This window comes from Lichenostomus cassidix, chromosome 25 (assembly GCF_008360975.1).
Source record: "Lichenostomus cassidix isolate B80296 chromosome 25, HeHo_3.0, whole genome shotgun sequence".
NCBI lineage: Eukaryota > Metazoa > Chordata > Aves > Passeriformes > Meliphagidae > Lichenostomus > Lichenostomus cassidix.
In genome coordinates this window covers 7,143-25,687 of record NC_139505.1, presented here as the reverse complement: position 1 = coordinate 25,687, position 18,545 = coordinate 7,143, and the positions used below count along the sequence as shown (strand labels likewise).

Genomic DNA, 18,545 nt, shown 5'->3' with positions numbered 1-18,545 from the left:
AAGTGTTCTGAAGACGTAGTATTCTACACGTGTATTTTATGTATAGAACATATTTTATGTGTTCTACACACAAAATACATAAAACTTGCATCGAGAATCTTTAAAATTATGTAATATGTGAAGTCCCATGCATTATAAGACTAAAAATAAACCCTGATTAGAGATGGGCATGAATTTGGGCTCTTCAGTAACCACACTACAGTTCCACAAATATAATTCAATTCTGGACAATTTGAGAAAAGTCTGAATTGTAACTACACTGATAATTCATGCATGACTGTAAAGTAAGTAGCAAGAGGATGCAATACCAAATCATCTTCCCAGTATGTAAAGCAGTATTTTCTTCTTGGTATATTGTTCATTGGCAGCATCTTCTGTAGTACAAAACACATTGTGTTTTGAGTGTACTTCAGTATCTAAACATATCATATTAAAAATTAAACTATGTTTAATGAAATAATGTCAGAAATGTAAGTTGGACTATTTCCTCTAAAAGCTATTAATCTTACCTGAATATCCCATATGAGGGGAATGGCTTCTGCAAACAGATCTACCAGAACAGAGAGGTGTTTCTCCTATGCATGTGCTATTCAGGCCTCACACAGAAGAACTCATGAGATTCAATGTGTCAGCATTTTCTGCACAAGAACTTCTGTCCCCAAAATATGATTCTCAGAGGGGAGAGAAATAAGTAAATGATGAAAAAACAGACACAACAAATTCTTACTCAGAAAGCAGTATACAAACATTCACCTTACAAAAATTCCATTTTTTATTAGTAGAAATAGAGATATCCAAACAAAATGTTATTTTATAAAAGCTCTCCGGGGTATAAAATGAAATAAAAATCAGACTGCTTTAAAAACAAGCTTGTATTAAGATGATTATTTTCTACAATATTACCAGCAGCGCCAATAAAAAAAAATGTACATTGTTGAACTGAAATAATACAACAGAAGTCACTTTACTACATATCATTTCATAGTCTAATGAATTTCAGATTTATGAAAGAATGCTAGAAATCAAATTTATCTCACATTTGCCCATAATTTAAAAAATCTTTACCTAAAACTGCACACGTGTTTATGAAAACCTTTTTTGAAAGCTGGGCATTCCTTTTAAAAACAGGACAATACAAGAAAACAAAGAACCTCCTGAGAATGATAACCCTTTGAATTTATGGGGATCAACTCTCAGAAATCATACAATAATCTGGGATTTGTTTATGTACAGCAGTTTCTTTTACTCATATATTTAAGATCTACCTACGTTTTTAAGTTCTGCAAAATACCATTGTTGCAACAAAGAACTTTTAAGTTCCCAGAAATTATTTAAGTAATTTGTTTTCAATTCTCTTGAGATGACTAAAGACATCCTTAATCTAGTTTAGATAACTGCTTTTTAAGATAAAATTTGAACAAAAACATAAACAGCAGTTCCACTTAAAAAGCTCCAGGTATTATAAAACATGCAAACTCAAATGTTTCTATTTCTTTTATTACATTTAAAATTGACACACAAGACAAAATACTTCAGTATTGTTTATGGATGATCAATTAACTGCATGACTCTTTATCATGGTTGGTTGATACAAAAATATTTACAGTACTGGGGTTTTGAGGTTTGGTTGCATTTTTTTGGAGGGTCAGGTGGGGTTTTCTTTGTGTTTGTTCATTCGTTTTTTTTAACCTTAAAACTGTGACAAGTGATCAAAATATTAGTTCAGACTATTTGGTTGGGGACACTTTAAAGAGTGGACAAATCAGCATTGCAATATGATATTTTAGAAATAGCATTCACCTAGATTTTGGCATAAATTCACTCAGAATTTTGGTGGAAGAAACTTCTCTCAGAAAGTACCAAATCTGGTGTAACAGGGGGAAACCAGTAATTTCAAAGACCAGATGAACCAAACTATATACATGTGAAAAATTAGGTTCTCTCTCCTGTTAGGATTTAAAAGTTTAATAAAAGGCAATAGAAGACAGAGATAAAGCAAAAGTGCTGAGCTGGGTGCTTGGCATTCAGCCAAAAAGCACACCTGGTATTGACAGAGACACCCTTTACATACCCTTTGGCCTAATGCATATTCATAAACAGTTATGCATATTCAAACTTTGCCCCAAACTAGTTTACATGTTCTAGGAACTGTTTAGCCTAGCTCATCCTTGGATCCACCTCCTCTGACCATGTGCAGTGCTCTTGGTTGTGGTTTTAATTAGTCCTGTTATCACTCCCAAATTGTAGTTTCTGCAGACGACAGCAGCTGATAGTTGAAATGTCTGTTTGTTGGATGTTATCCAATCAAGCAGGCAGTTCAAGCATTCTAACAAAACTATATCACTAGCTATTTCACTACTACGTCTAAGCTTAGCTAGCAACAAAAAGAAAGGCATTAGTCATCATTGCACAGCTATATTTTCACAGCAAGGCTACATTTGTAAAAAAAATTAAAATTATACACATAGTATCCATTTTAATATTCGTGAAAAGCCAATATTATGATATGTGTTTATCATAGCAGTATTGCACTGTAAGACCACAACATTCTTACCACACATCAGGGATGAAAACCACTTAAAACTATTTCAAAGGCCCTGCAAAAAAATAAAAACAATCCCAAAACCCCAAAAAAATTCCCAAAACAACCAACAAATCAAACTCAAACCCAAAACCCAGAACTAAACAAATATGCTTCAGGTCTCTCCTGTCAAACAAACATTGTGCAGCAATTCAAACACATTTATTGATCCCAAAAGGGAACTCAGCTACTACCATCTAAAGGAAATACATTTCTTTAAAAAAGTGCAAGAAACAACTTCTATTGCTGTTAAAAACAGTCTGTTGGAGTTGGCTTTTGCAGATGATAATTAATTGGTGGGAGGGGTTATGATCAAAGTGTGGTTCTAATGGTTGTTGATATTGTTCATTTGTTGAAGGATAATGAGTTTGTTGCTAATGGTTGTATTTTCGGGCAGTTGATATTATGTCAAATTAATACCTTTGTTATAAGTTAATGATTGTTATAGCTTAGGTACATAATATATTTTAATGATAGGGAGGATTAGAATGTTCCAGAATACTGGGGATGTGATTGAAGGAGGAGTTTGAGTGGGATTTTTGCATAAAGGGATAAATGCAAGGAGATCATGGGGTGAAGACCAAGCCTATGGCAAGATCCCAGACAACTGGCAGCAAGCGACAAGCCAATTGAAGGAACTGACACAATCTCCAGCCAATCACCTCAGTCCTTGGGGGAGGGCTTGCCGAGAAACGGAGGCTTGACAATCCAGTATGGGTTTACTACAAGCTTCAGTTTATTGATCTGCAGTATACAGTTTTATAGTGTAGTTAACTAGATCATGCATATTCTGTAATCGTACAATATTATTGGTTATATACTTCCACGCCCTAAGTTTGGCTACTTGCCTTAAACATAGATACATATTATCTATAATGCCTGATTTCTGCATTCTTGCTAGTGATTACTGCATTCTCGACGGCTCCCACAACCTCTATGTTGCAGCAAGGTCATTGCGACCTAGATCGCTGATTGGACACAGGCATCTTAAGCAATAGTTGGCTGAATATGGCTATTGTTAAGAAGCAGCTTGTCTTAAGTGTTAAGAAGCAATTTGTCTACGTCGGCATGCCCCTTTTCTACAAGCCAGCTTTCCACAAGGGCTTAAGGGAGATATGGTGGTTTTGATAGGCTCAAAACATCAGTAAAGTATTTTTTAACATCTAGGAGAAATTTAGACCCCTTAGAAGCTGTTGTGGTAGGCCTGGGGAGGTGTCTGAGGGGTGGGGAGTGGCACAAAGATGGCTCTTGTGTGTCTTGAGTGAAAGTTCTGGACGTTTTTACATCAAGTCTAGCAGAGCCAATCTCTGATGGCTCTGAAGGTGATGGACATGCTGCTGACTAAGTTTGGGCCAATTAGAGGTGCTAGTTACGCCTCTGTGAAAACATATTTAAGAAGAAATCAAAATAAGGCAGACACGCACTTCTTTGTAGTTAGAGGAGGAGGAGGTAAAAATATGGGGAGGGAGAACAGCATGGAGACGCCAAGGTCAGTGGAGAAGGTGGGGGAGGAGGTGCTCCAGTGCTCTAGGTGCCAGAGCTGAAAACCCTCTGCTAGCCGTGGTGAAGGCCATGGGGGGGCAGGAGATCTCCCTGCAGCCCATGGAGTCCACAAGGATGCAGAAATCCACCCGCAGCCCACATCAGAGGAGGAGGTAGATGCCTGGAGAAAGCTGTGATCCAGTTTGGAGTCTCATCGAAAGAGTTAAAGCTACAAGGCCTTGCAAGGGAGAAAAAGGCCTTGCTCCTGGGACGGAAGCAGTGTGGTCTGGGCTCGGGAGAGTCTGCACCTTGTGGACAAGAGGACTTATGTTGCAGCAGAATTCGGGCGGGATGTTGCTCATGAGATTGGACCCATGCCAAAGAAGTTCCCAGAGGACTGTCTCTCGTGGGAAGGACTCCGTGGCTAAGTAGAGAACCCCTCTCCCTGATTATACTGACCAAAGAACACCTCTTACCCTGCCCCCTGTCTGTGTTGCTGGTTTGAAAAGAGAGAAGGGGGGTGAGCGGAGAGACTGCTTCTTAAGAGGGTGGGGGGGTGAAAGCAGGAAAACTGTCTGGAGCGAGAGAGAGATAAGTAGAGATAAAGAGTATTTGTAGTAGAAGAACTGTGGTGATGAATAAATTTATGGACTTGCTCTGTGGACTGAGAAAATACCCACACCCTGCCTCCCTACCCGGGCTTGTTGGTTAAAAAGAGGAAAGGGGCTGAATAAAATGGGTTCGTAAGACGGAGGGGGGTGAGTGAACAAAATAGTATATGGAAAGTTTATTTTTGCCTTGCATTTATCCTCCAACTTGGCTAGGTAATTAAATCACTTTTTTGCAACTTTAAGCTTGGAGCCTGTTTGCCCTTTCTTTGTGCGTCCTCCTAGCAATGTCCTATCTCATTTGACTCACGAGACTGGTGTGTATTTTTGCAGTTTTTCCTGCAGCAAAAGAAAGTCGAGGTGCCTGGCATTTAGTCAGGGTCAAACCCCGACAGGAGGTGATAGGGGTGGGGAATAAACTGTAGCGACACAGCCCTCAAGGCTGTCTGGCTACAGGTTATCTGAGCCATACCCAGTGCTGCATGTCACTTTGTGTAAAGGCAGACAGCCATTCTAAGCCTCTTATCATTGTTTTTACTATGTAAATGAGTGAATAAATCCTTTCAAAATGTAAATAGTGAGAGCATCTTTCTCACAATTGTTCTGGCAGGCTAAATGAAAGAAGGTCACTATGATGGTGAGTTGCTGCTGTTCCCTCTCAGTAAGCACCACTTTTAACAGCTCTTTCGGAATCCGACCCGAGCAAAGAGAGCAGTAGGATAAAGAAAGAGATAAAGAGAGGATAAAGAAAGAGATAAAGACCTGGGCAGAGACTGTACCTCCCCTTTTGGAAAGCGCTGGCCTAAACGTGCTGCTCCCTGCAGCCAGACGGGCAGCGAGGCCTTCTCACCTGGAGCCACCCAGCTGCACCCCATCGCTGGAGGAGCTGCCGATGCTCTCCGAGCTGCCTGGCGTCTGCGGAAACCCCAGAGGGTTTCAGACGCCCCAGTGGGGTGTTTGCTCCACCCTCCCACCCATGCTGGGTGTGGAAGAGCTGAGGCCCTTGTAAGAGTCTGAGCTGGCTGAGACGGCGCCATGGTGTGAGCCCCCAGCATCGCCCCTGGCCCACGTGGCCCCATGCCCACCGCCAGCAATGGCGGCACCCCCGCACCGGCACCTGCACCTGCCCGGGGCCAGCTCCCCACACTGCTGATTTAGGGTAAAATAGAAATTATTAATTTAAAAGAACTAGAAGCTGGATAATAAAAATAATAACTTTTGAACTGATTTAAAAGGCCAGAGATTGGATAATGATTTACTAAGATCTGCCTGCTGAAGACAATTTATTATTCGCTTAATGATTTTGTGCCTATCTAGTATCGGGGAAGATAGAGAGAAGAGAGCCAAATAATTGAGAAAAACCACTGAATGCAACCGAGCATCCTGCCCTTGGGCCCCGAACTGGTACAAGTGGGTTCTTAGGCTTGGGCTTGGTCCAAGAACCAAGGGAGCATGCGCAAGGGGACAGGGTGAAGAGTTCATCACGAGGAAGGCTATCGATTATGCCATCATCAATCATTTGGGACCCTTACCCACAATTAATCTGACACACTGCACTTGCGCAAGCATATTTAAATGAACTTTGAACTCATTATAATATGAATAATGAATATGTATAGGGGCTTTGTCTAACTTTATGCATGTGTAATCTGTAACCTAATATAAACCTAGTGAAGTGCTGCAGACGGTGTGCATGCTTTTGGAGGGGCTACCCCCATGCACCCCAGCTGGAATAAACACATACCTACTTCATAACTATCTGAGTTGTGGAGTCAATTCCGTGCTTCACTGCCACATGGGTCCTGCTGGGAAAAGTTGTCGAGCTTCAGCTGCAAATGATACAGCAGTAAAAAGAGCTGCTGGCCACACAGTGGGTTTCATTATAAATATGTGAGTGCCACAGGAACACAAGAGAAGGACCTGCCCTGCTCTTTAAAGCAGGAGTACTGCACTTAAACAAAATTTTTACCGCATTGATTCTTCACCATTCAGACTGTTTTAGCAGGAGCTTCACCAATGTTTTCTTCCTGCTCAGGAGTTTTGATACCAAAAGATCCCGGAAATAACCACAAAGCTTGTTTATCTCTGCAGTTGTCTTAAATATGTGCTTCTAGGCACTGATGCCCAAAAAGATAGGCTGAAAATAAAACCCCATAGACTGGTGTCTATCAAGCAGTTGTTTATTGCAGCGCTGGAGGTGAGGGGGATCTTTCCACTTAACTCACCCACCCTTGTCAAGTGCTGTGGTTTACTTATACAGCAAATTAAGCTTAGTGTTACTATGTCACTATAACATCATCATATACACAACGGAACTAATTTACGTAACATGTTCTCATGGTTATAAATAGTTCCGCACTGTGCTTGCGCCTCCCCAGTTTGGTGGTCGTGGGGGTCTCCCTGATGAAGGCTTCCAGGATCTTCTTCGCATCTGAACTTTTCACCTTTGTCTTCAGAGCATGCACAGTTACCATAACTTGGTCTCTCATTCTAACTGGTCTAAATTCTGTATTCTGTGGCTAATTAGCTTTATATTTGCCAATTTCTCATTAGTACTATACTTGTCCACCTTTGAAGCTATCCACCTGGTGAGTTTTTTGTCAATGCAGCATTAAGCAACTAGTTAGCCATATAACAGCCCTAACATTGTATTGAAAGTTATAATTCAAGTTATATTAGTATAAAAAGTTATAATTCAGGTTATAAAGGTATAAAAAGTTATGATTCAGGTTATATTGGTATCTTACAACTCAAGCAATGTAAGCACCTTGTAACTCTGACCCAAATTATACAGGCATCAGCATGATTTAGTGTGGCTAGCACAGGTGTTTCTCGTGAGAACATTCCGCTGTGTTTTATAAACAAAGATAAAGTTTGGATGTTTTTTAAACAGTGTCTCGAGATTTGGACAGTTCAGGCCTGGCCAATCAGGCCTAGGGGGAGGTTTCTGTCTGACCAATCTGGGCGACTTCTGAAAAGTCTATATATATTGAAATCAAAATAATAAGCGCTCTTTTTCTTGCTGCACTGAGAACTCAGGTCTTTTCTCTGCTAGCGGCTCAACAGCGACATTTTAGAACACTAACACTGCTTTGTATATTAGCATCATGTAATATACACCACTAAAACCATTTTAATTAACATTTTGATTAGGCACAATTTTGTCTCTGGCATTAAGTACACCTGCACTATGAAACACTCCATATATTCACACAATTTTTAACCTAAATCTAAGATCTTTAGAAATCACAGCTGACTTATGAAATTACATTAACCAGACCTTCATCAGAGAACTCCAGTAAAATAAACAGGATTTCAATCTAGAGTGAAATGTTCTACACTGTTATGCAATATCACCCACATATTAATTCCCAGGCTGTCTCAGTCTGTAAGAGACTAGAAACTCCAAAGAGGATTCAATTTTTTCTACACAACATGGAAAAACAGCAACTTTCTAGCTATTAAACATTGTTTTCCTGGATGAAAAGAAGTGGCAAATGCAAAGGAAGCTGGAATGAAAAAAAAATTTAATTTAAATTTTTCCCTCAAACTTTACAGTTAGATAAAACCTGATTGGTGCTCTCATTCCTTCACACTCAACACAAAGCCTATTGAAACTTCTTTCCAAACCTTGAAACATAAATTCATTCCAGGCTTTGACCAAAGAATTCATCAAGCAACTGAGAAGCTGAAAGAATTTTTGCCTTATCTAAAAGCCTGTGGGGCTTTTAAAGGCTGTAGGCTGATGACTGAAAAGGTAGGCTAGAAATAAAACCCCATAGACTGATGTCTATAGAGCAGGTATTTTTTTATATAGCACCAGAGGTGAGGGGTATCTTTCCACCTAATTTGCCTACCCTTGTCAAGTGCTGTGGTTTATTTATACAGTAAATATTGCTTAATATTGCTATATCATGATGACATCATCATATACATGCCAGAACTAATTTACATAATGTTATCTCATGGTTATAAATAGTTCTTCTGCACTGCGGTTGCACCTCCCAATTTAGGTGGTCTTGGGGGCCTTCTTCGATGAAGGCTCAAGGTCTTCCTCTCATCTGAACCTTTCAACTTTGTCTTTGGAACATGGGCAGTTATGGTGTTCCTTGGTCTTTCTGGATGTAGCTGGTCTAAATTCTTTATTGTGTGGCTAACTGGCTTTACATTTGCCAATTTCTCATTAGTACATCCTGCTGCTTCCCAATATAGCTACACATGTCTATTTTTGAAACTATACTTATCTATTTTTGAAACGATCCACTTGGTGAGTTTGGGGTTTTTTTAATTTTTGTCTATCTAAGCATAAAGCAACTAGTTAACCATATACTAGCTATTACATTGTATAGAAAGTTATGATTCAGGTTATACTGATATCTTACAACTCAAGCTATATAAGCATCTGTTAGAGGTTGGGGAGGTTGGAATTTTTCTCTATCCTGTTACTAGGAAACAAATGTCTAAGTGCTCAGAGCTATTAAGTCTGTTGTAAGAGACAAAGACTCTGGCTGGGCGTGGTGAGGAGAGGAAGCTCTCTGGCCAGACACTCCTTTGTTGGACACCGGGAGGAAAGCGACTGCTTTTTGGCTTCTGGCTGCGACCGTGGGATATCCAGCTGTGCTCTGTTTTCTCCTACTGGCTGGGTAAGCTTTTGCTGGGGAAAAAAGGCGCAGGATTCAACCCTTTTCCCTACCAGGAGTGCACGCTTTGCCCGGCTGCGCTTTTGCAACAACTGCGGGGGATGGGGAGCACTGCTTGCTGCCCAGCCTACCTGCCATTACCAACTGCATGAGGCTGACCTGATCCTGCACCACAGCGCCACCTGCAGCTGCTCGGGAGTCATCGTATCTGCCCTGCCCAGCCAGTAGCTCAACAGCACCCCTGCTGCTTGCGACTGTGATTACACAAAATGGGAAAGTGCTCAGCAGCCCAAAAGACATCTGCCATTGGTTTTCTGGTTTTGTTTGTTGTTGCTATTCCTGTTATTGCTTGTTTACTCTGCTATAGATACTAGTAAAGAACTGTTATTCCTTTTCCCCATACCTTTGCCTGAAAGCCCTTGATTTCAAAGTTAAAATAATTCGGAGGGAAGGAGGGTCACATTCTCTATTCTAAGGGAGGGTTCCACCTCTCTTAGCAGGCACCTGTCTTTCAAACCAAGACGGCATCTTGTAACTTTGACCCAAGTTATATAGGCATCAAGGCTTAAAAGTTCATTAGAAATACTTGAGCATTCAAATTCATATTTCGTTTTTGAAATTCATGACAAGTAAAGGTCTATCAAAATTGACTGTCCACTTGTAGCTTACTCTATATTAACACAGCTAAAAGAACCCAGATATTGAGCCCTACCTGTGAAAGCCAAGGCACATTCAAGACCCAGCCCGCTCCTCTACCACACAAACTACTGCTCCATGCACCCACAAAAGACAATGAACATAACTGTGCCAGCTGTCTGCAGCCCAGAGATGAACTGTACAGTCTTTGCCAAAAATATCTGGACAGATCAACATACTTCCATGCCACCTTAAGGCTGTACTAGCCTGTCTTTAGTATTGCTACACCCCTGGCCAGGGCAGCTCCAACCATGATATGGAGACCTAACACCGCAAGCAACGTGACTGAGATGCAGAAAGAGCATGAGCAAGGATGACTCCTGAGAAAGGGGTAATCAATCGGTAACTCAAGTTAACTATTGAGAGACAGAATATGTGAATTCTAAAACCTAGAAAAACAGGATTCCCTAAATCTTATCAAGATAAGAGGGACAATAATCCGTTTGAAGCCAGCACAGAAACCGCTGCTGAGAAATGGTTTGTATAATCACTCCTATTCTGGGAAATGTGATGGATATTTATGAATTTTACCTATAATATTGTGTTGTTGAAGTGCCCAGTGTGTGTGTTTGGAGGAGGGAATCCCCCACACCTGGTGCACAGAATAAGCAAATACCCACTGACTTTATCTCTGAAGTGTCTCCAGGCCTGCTTGGGGTGAATCAAATTGGCACCTCAGGATGGGACCCTAACTCTGCTCAGCTGCTGGATCCAGAGGTAAGCAGATCTCCCAGTTGCGACCCTGAATTTTCAGGGGGAGCTCAGCTGTCCTTTGGCTCATGGCACGGGTAGACCAAAGACCATCTGCACCAAATGAAGGTATTTGCTATTTTTAAAACCAAAAATGCCTGCAGGTCCAGGGTACAAGTCCCCAAGGGTGGGTTGAGACTGGGTCTACGAAAATTGGTCTTAGGCAAGGGGTTGGACCCTGCTGTACTGCACCATCGTTCTGCTGCTTTTGTTCTGTCTGTTGTTATTTTGTAACTGTGTGAGAGAATGAATAGGACCTGCCCTGAACACAAAGTGAGAGTGGAGCTCTATCAGTGGTTCCGTTAGCTGGTGGTAGAAACGGCCACAGGAAAGCGAAGTGACTGGCAAAGAGTGAATGAGTATATATCGTATATAAACGGTTGGTTTGGAGTATCCGGAGGGGGAGCAGATTGTATTATTGGAGGGGAAAGATTTTAGCTATTGAATTGAGAACACCTAGACCCCCAACACCTTTCTAATGTAGCTCCATTTGATTTTCCTTTTGAAATCCTGTGTTTAGTGTGTGGAAATAGTTGTGAGGCTTGGATTTTGTGCACTTGTATTAATTGTGAGAGGAAGTGATACTGTCTATTTGCCCAAGTGCTTTTGAAATTTTTGGAATGTGTGTGTGTATTGTGTGTGCAAAGTACCTGTGTCAAATTGTATTTTTACTGGCATATAAATTCATGCAGGGATGCCAGCAGGATAAATGTATTTAGTTGAGTATAATAGATATCCCTTTGGGACTCCTGTGTGTGTATAGCTGCTGGAATACAGTTGTGTAGAATGTTATAGTAGAAAGAGTGGGCATGCAGGTAGATAAAGAAAGAAGGAAGAAGAGGGAAGAGAGGAGAAAAAAAAAGGATTGGGGTGTTTTTCAGCACCTTCCCTCGTCTTGTCTTCCAATTTTGTCAGCTAACCCAGGGCCAGCTGCAGTCCCCTGTATCTTCCACTTACGGAGCGGTACGAGTGAGCACAGAGGTGCAGGGCTGGGAGCACAGGCTGGGAGCCTGTGGGGAGGTGCAGAGCCAAGCTGGGGCTGTGGGACAGCTGCAGGCTCAGCACCGGACAGTCCCTGACCCTGCCACCCCCTGGGGCAGGGTGGCAGTGGCCTCCTGGCCTCCGTGAGGCTGCAGGGCACCCCAGTCACCTGTGGTGCTGCTAGCCATGCCTGCTGGAAGTGCCGGAGGGGGATCTGCATTTAGACACTGCAGAAAGAATATCTGGAAAATGCGGATTGTACATGGAAGGATTAGGAAGAATTTTGTTTGGATCACTGGAATGATTTTGTGAGAGAATGAGCACCCCGAGGCAGTACTGGGTATGGGGGATAGAGGAAGGGCAGAATAAGCTCCTGAATGAACTGGTCAGAAAGATACAGCAAATGTATGTAAGAAGGGATCAGTGTGCTATCTGCAGGGCAGAGAGATACTGAAAGCAGGAATGTCCGTGGAAACAGCTAGATCCTCAGGGGGAGGAAGTCCAGTGATTAATAGAAATTAATTTTTAAGGATGTCAGGGGCTCCCATTACACCAGGGACACCCCACAGAAGAGCCCTTTATAACTTTTAAGGTGGGCCTAGATTGAGAAGGAATGTGAAAGCTCTTGATTCACTTTGAGTTTTATGCCTAAGAGAGGAAATTGTCAACAAAATATTTAATTATTCAAGGGGTGAGTGGAAAAGATGAAGTGTGCACTTTTTCAGCTGCTATTGGGAGATGTGGGGAATAAGTTTGAAATGCATGAATTTCTGTTTGTTCCTAATTGTAATTGTAATTTATTAGAAAGAGATTTGATGGCTAAAGTCAGAATGCACATTAATATTGTGATGAACTACAAAAGCTAACACTGTGGTACCTTTGTCTGAGGAGTCATGCTGAAATAAACCCAAAAGTGTGGGCAGCCTCAGGGAAAATGGTATAATAGATGTTGGGGTTTGACCCTGACTAAATGCCAGGCACTTCTGCTCTCTCCTGCTGCAGACGTGCAGCAGAGGGGAAAGAAAAAAACTGTAAAAACACACACCAATCTCAGGAGTTAAGTGAGATAGGACACTGGTAGGAGGACGCATGGAAGAAAGGGCAGGCAGACTCTAGACTTAAAGCTGCAAAGTGATTTAATTACCTAACTGAGTTGGAGGATAAATGAGAGGCAAAAATAACTTTTACTCAAGAGACACAGGAGCCATCTTTGTGCCACTCCCCACCCCTCAGACACTTCCTCAGGCCTACTACAACAGCTTCTGTGGGGTTAAATTTTTCTTAGATGTTAAAGATACTTTGCTGATGTTTTGGGGCCAATCAAAACCACAACATTAGATTATGAAAATAAATCAGTAGTAATAGTATAATTGGCTATTCTCTATTTAAAGTAACTACCAAAATGTTATTGTGCTTAAAATACAAGTGCATGGTGAATTCAAAAGTCTTTGGTGTACACAAGAATTTAGAGTTTGGTTTTTAAAAACTAAAGCTCCATGTGTCAGGACCATCAGAAACTTGATTTGTATAAAGGATATACCAAATTTTGTAAATAACTATTTCAGAGTTAAAGTCTCCTGCCTGGGTTACTCTGAGTGGTTGGTTTTTTATGAGCAGAGTTTTGCTCAAGTGCTTCTTGAATTCTTTAGCCTTCAAGCAGCCAGAGAAATTGCCTTAGAGGAGATGCAAATTGACACAGCTGAAGGAAAGTGTGAACAATGTGTTGCGCTCAAAACCAAGATCTGCGTGCTTGCAGAGAAGGAAAACAAAACTGGCTGTGTTGCAAAATAAAATGAGCTAGCATAAAATATAAGAATTTCCAATGGGGGTTGAAGGAGGCAAAAAAATTCAACCTTCTCCCCACTCTAACATGTGTTATCACTGTGCAAGTTTGTTTTAATATCACTAACAAGTTTGAATGTTCAAGTGTGTCCTCATCAGGTAAAAAGCGAAGTGTGTCCAGATGTGAGACAAGGAACCACTCAAGCCACAAAAGCAAAAAAAGAACTGCTGACTACTCTCACAACTGTGATATCTATGGCCAGAGACTCCTCTCTACTGTGAAACTCCAGACAAGGAAGAACACGAAAGAACCATATTGGACAATATAATATACAGTAAATCTGTTAAAAGCTGCAACGCCAAAATGAAACACATTAAATAGTTTTGCTTTTTGTATTTCCAGAACAGTGTTATCCACAGTGTTGTTCCTGGATCAGTCAACTATCCTAGCAGAACCTTGTAATAATTGTGATAGCAGGTATGGCTTCAGATGCAAAGGGTAAGTAAGCCAGAAAGAAAAGAAATCGATACCCTTTTTAGTGCATGCACATAAAACAATGGCCCCATTAGCTTATGGACTTAAATCTAAATTTGCAAAACTGAGGTATAACCATATGTAAGTCAAACAAAAATAATTTTCTTTTAAATGAAAAGGTTTCAAAAGGATGGCTGGCTATTCTACCAAGTAAGTTATATTTGTGATTGTCACATTTCTAACTGTTGCTGTTACATGCATATTTGTTTTTCCAGCCCCACAAAAGAAAGATACTGCCTTTGAGAAATCGCTTGAGATCATGGACTGATCTGCCAGGCTTTGGGCTCTGCAATTTAAAGACTTTAAATTTAAATTTAAATTTTAAATTTAAATTTAAAGCTTTTAAATTTAAAACAGCAGTTACCATTCATACGAATTCCAGTATGCTTTCCTCTTTCCTTTCTGCTCTGTCTGCTAGAATTCCCACCAAAAGAGGGGGGAGGGAGAAGACAGTCTAATTAGATCCCAAGCAGGGAAAACTAACGATACAAGAGTCCTAGTCAGTTAATTAAATTACAAATAAGAAAAGCTCTCAGTGGTTCTGATCACTGTCTTGAGCCATGAAGTGGGCTGCCAAAAACTAAAAAGATTAATGTCTCTGAGACACTTCAGGATGCCTGTGTGTGTGGTGTGTTTGTGGGGAGGGGACAGGTCAGGCCTTGCCCTGGTGAGACAGTGAACTGCTCCTCACCCACCCTCAGAGCATCCCAGCCATGCAGTGGTGCTCTCAGTCATGGACACAACAGAGGCAGTGCTCCACAGAGCTCCAATCCCAGCCCTACAGTGGTGCTCTCAGTCATGGACACAGCAGAGGCAGTGCTCCATTCTCCCCATCCCTGACTCCAGCGAAACCCAGAAAGCAAATCCTGCTGGGGGATGGAATGCCCAAGAAAGCCAAGGGAATTAACATTCCTCTTAGAATTTCCATATATTCTGTCTTTCTTCTTTTTCTTCAAAAAATTAAGAAGAAACCTAAATCCCTTTGAAATTAACTGCTCAAAATTTTGGATCTATGAGTGGTCCAATATGTAGAATAAGAATCAAACTAAGTGAAGACCAAAGCCCAGGTGTTGGCCAGTGCCCCCAGGGTGGGGCTGATATTGGATATGTGAACACAGTGCCTGTGCAAGGTCGCTGTGCAACAGGACCAGTATTTCTCCACATTAGTGTTGTTCCTAAACACAGCTTTGGCTCGGAGTAAATGAACTAGAGAAATCAATAGTGAATCTTTCTGCCACTATAAAGACCATAATGATGCCAATGCAGATGCCATTAGAGCACAGCAAATCAAGATTAAGAGCATCTCACAATTAGCTATACAAAATAGACTTGCATTAGATTTGCTGTATGCCAAAGGAAGAGGAGTATGTACAGTTATAAATACAAGCTGTTGCAATTATGTTGATCCTAGCTTAAACAATTGTTTGTAATAGTTATTTGTCTCTGAAGTGTCTCTGGGCCTGCTTGGGGCGACTCACTCCCACAGGGAATAGGCCACCAACAGAGAGGTCAAACAGTGACATGACAGTGCAGGTGCTCTACAGCAGCCCTGGAAAGTGGTAACTGCTGCAGCCATCAGTGGAGATGCAGATAAGAGCCATCAAAACCAGAATGAGGGACAAGCAAGAAGCTTAGCTTTAAGACTGCTATGGACATAGGGATGCAATCCCCAAAGACAACTCTGTCAAAAGTGGACTCATGTAAGTGGGGCTGAAGGTGCCACCTGGCTCACCACTGAATTGCTTGAATTGATACTGAATATTAAATTATTAAGAACTACAACGAGCAACGAAGAAAACCCCAGCCTTTCAATATTCGTTTTGCGCAACACAAGCCCACTGAAATAAGCTGGTTGCTAGAGGGCTGTTTAGAGAAGGCCGTTGTCAGTACTTAATAGCTGATGCAGACCACTCAGTAGGTAAAGCATCTATGTTCTTCAGAGTGAAAACTGCTTACCTGGGACAGATCTGTTAAGCTGTGTAGCCTCGTTGATAGGAATAAAATTAAAGACGTGACAGTACCACGGAGGACAATAGCTTGTAAAAGAATGAGGCTAAGAGATTACTGTAGTAATTGACAGACAGTTAAGGCTTGGAAAGCCTGTCATTTTTCCCATTCCTGATTTCTTAGCATTGCCATTCCAGTGTTAATTACCTAATTAAAAGAGCTGTATGATATTAACAGCACATCTACTTCTTGTAGTATCTACTTCTGGTATCTACTTCTTTTGGCGAGCTGAGAAGACTGAATTTTAAAATTCTGGAGTAAGGAGAGAATTGAGAGATCTCAAGAAATTCCAGAAGTTTGACAACCTTTCTCGTCACTGGGGGATCAAGGCCAAAGGAAGCCAAAGCCTTGGAATGATAAGATGGAGCAAAGCTTTCAGCAGCTGCCTTGCTGTGTCAGTGCCACAGGGGTGAGCTTCAGACCATCTCCTAAAAGTATTCATCTGACAGCAGTTCAAAGTGAGTCATGACCGCGAGTCTTGAATATTTTATCCACAACCTTGGTTCCTGCAAAGAACCAAGACAGGAGAGGCTGATTGTGTGAACGGAATCCTCAAAATGCTGACGAGTCCAACAGGTGAAAACCATGCAAGACGTATGCTCAGGCCTTGCCTTCCTTTGGCCTTGGTCCACAGCGCAGTGTGCGGAAAAGTTCACCAGCTTTGGGAATTTCCTGAGATCTGTCCATTCCTTGCTTGCCCCAGACAAGGGGGTAAGGCTGAATGCATGAATGGAACCCTCAAAACGCTGACAAGTGCAACCGGTGAAAACCATCCAAGGCGTATGCTCAGGCCTTGCCTCTAGCCTTCCTGAAAATCCGCATACAACCGAGGCAGAGAGACAACACAAGTCCTCATGAAACATTTAGTGCACGGCAGGCTGTGCAGGTCAAATGGTGCCTATGCCAAGAAAAGTGCCCAGCTGAGAAAGCAGCTTACCTTGCCAAGGTATTGAACGGCTTTGAAGTTCCACTTTGCAGAAGCTGCGGAGATATTCGTCCCGTTCTCCAGACACACCTGCCCGTCTGGTCCAGGCCCAAGAGTGAATCTCTGCCAAACGGAAAAACGGGGACTTTAGAAACAAAGTCGAAAGGACCATTCCAAGCCCCCGTGAGCCTCGCCGAAGGCAAAGTTATGGACAGAGAAGCCGCCATTCACTGCTCCACAGGGAAGAAAACCTCTGCTCCTGGAACAACTAGAAGGCAAAAACCCATCCAAAATGAGATCACGCCACATCCCTTGCTCTTTTCGTGCCTGTTATCCGCGCACTTCGGCACCACGATTCAGATTGAGCCCCCAAATCTGCATATAACTCTCATCCCAAATCTATCCAAAAGCTCTCCACAAGAACCACTTGCACAAATGGGGGCTTTGCTGCACAGCCTGCTCCTCACAGCTTCCCCTCTGCTCCACGTTGGCCCTCCCAACTGTGGCTGTCTTCCCAGGATGTCAGTAACTGTAGCAAAGGGGCACCGTTCCAGTCCTGTTCCCCCCCTTTCCTTAAAATGGGACATTTCTGGCTCACCACTTGACAGAAATCAGAGCAGCAGACTGCCTGGCACTGGCTTTTGGGCCTCCACGCTGCCCAAGCCGGCCTATGCAGGGAGCTGCTGGAGCGTGGCGGCACGGCCCGGGCTCTTTGCCAGAGAAGGCTGCCTGCCTTCGCTTGCACAGGGGCTCGGTGTCACCCGGCACAGGCAACTGCAGCATGGACGTTATCTCCATCCACTGTGTGCAAGGGTTTGGACTCGGCAGGACCGGCTCGATTGATAGAACCTCTTGTGTTAACCATCCAGGTGGCCTTTGCTAAGTTCAGTTCCCAATTTTTGATGGTTCCCCCGCCAAGTGCCTTCAAAGTTGTCTTAAGTAGTCCGTTGCACTGTTCAACTTTCCTGGCAGCTGGTGCATGATAGGGGATGTGGTATATCCATTCAATTCCGTGTTCTCTAGCCCAGGTGCTTATGAGGCCATTCTTGAAATGGGTTCCATTGTCAGACTCGATTCTCTCAAGGGTACCATGTCTCCACAGGACTTGCTTTTCCAGACCCAAGATGGTGTTCTGGGCAGTAGCATGAGGCACAAGGTAGGTCTCTAACCATCCTGTGGTTGCTTCCACCATGGTCAACACGTAGCGCTTTCCTTGGCGGGTTTGGGGAAGTGTGATGTAGTCAGCTTGCCATACTTCCCCATACCTGTACCTTGACCATTGTCCACCATACCACAGAGGCTTCACCCGCTTGGCCTGTTTGATTGCAGCGCAAGTCTCACAGCTGTGGATGACCTGTGAGATGTTGTCCATGGTCAAGTCCACCCCTCGGTCACGAGCCCACCTGTATGTCGCATCTCTCCCTTGATGACCAGAGGCATCATGGGCCCACCGAGCTAGAAATAACTCTCCTTTGTGCTGCCAGTCCAGATCCACCTGTGACACTTTCACCTTGGCAGCTCGGTCCACTTGCTCGTTGTTACAATGCTCTTCATTAGC

General features: G+C 42.6%; 1 pseudogene; it reads right to left on the bottom strand.

The window, feature by feature from the left end:
- LOC146427047 (mutS protein homolog 4-like) overlaps positions 1-18,267 on the bottom strand; it is a 52,774-nt pseudogene extending 34,507 nt beyond the window's left edge.
- Positions 18,268-18,545: the final 278 nt, after the last annotated feature.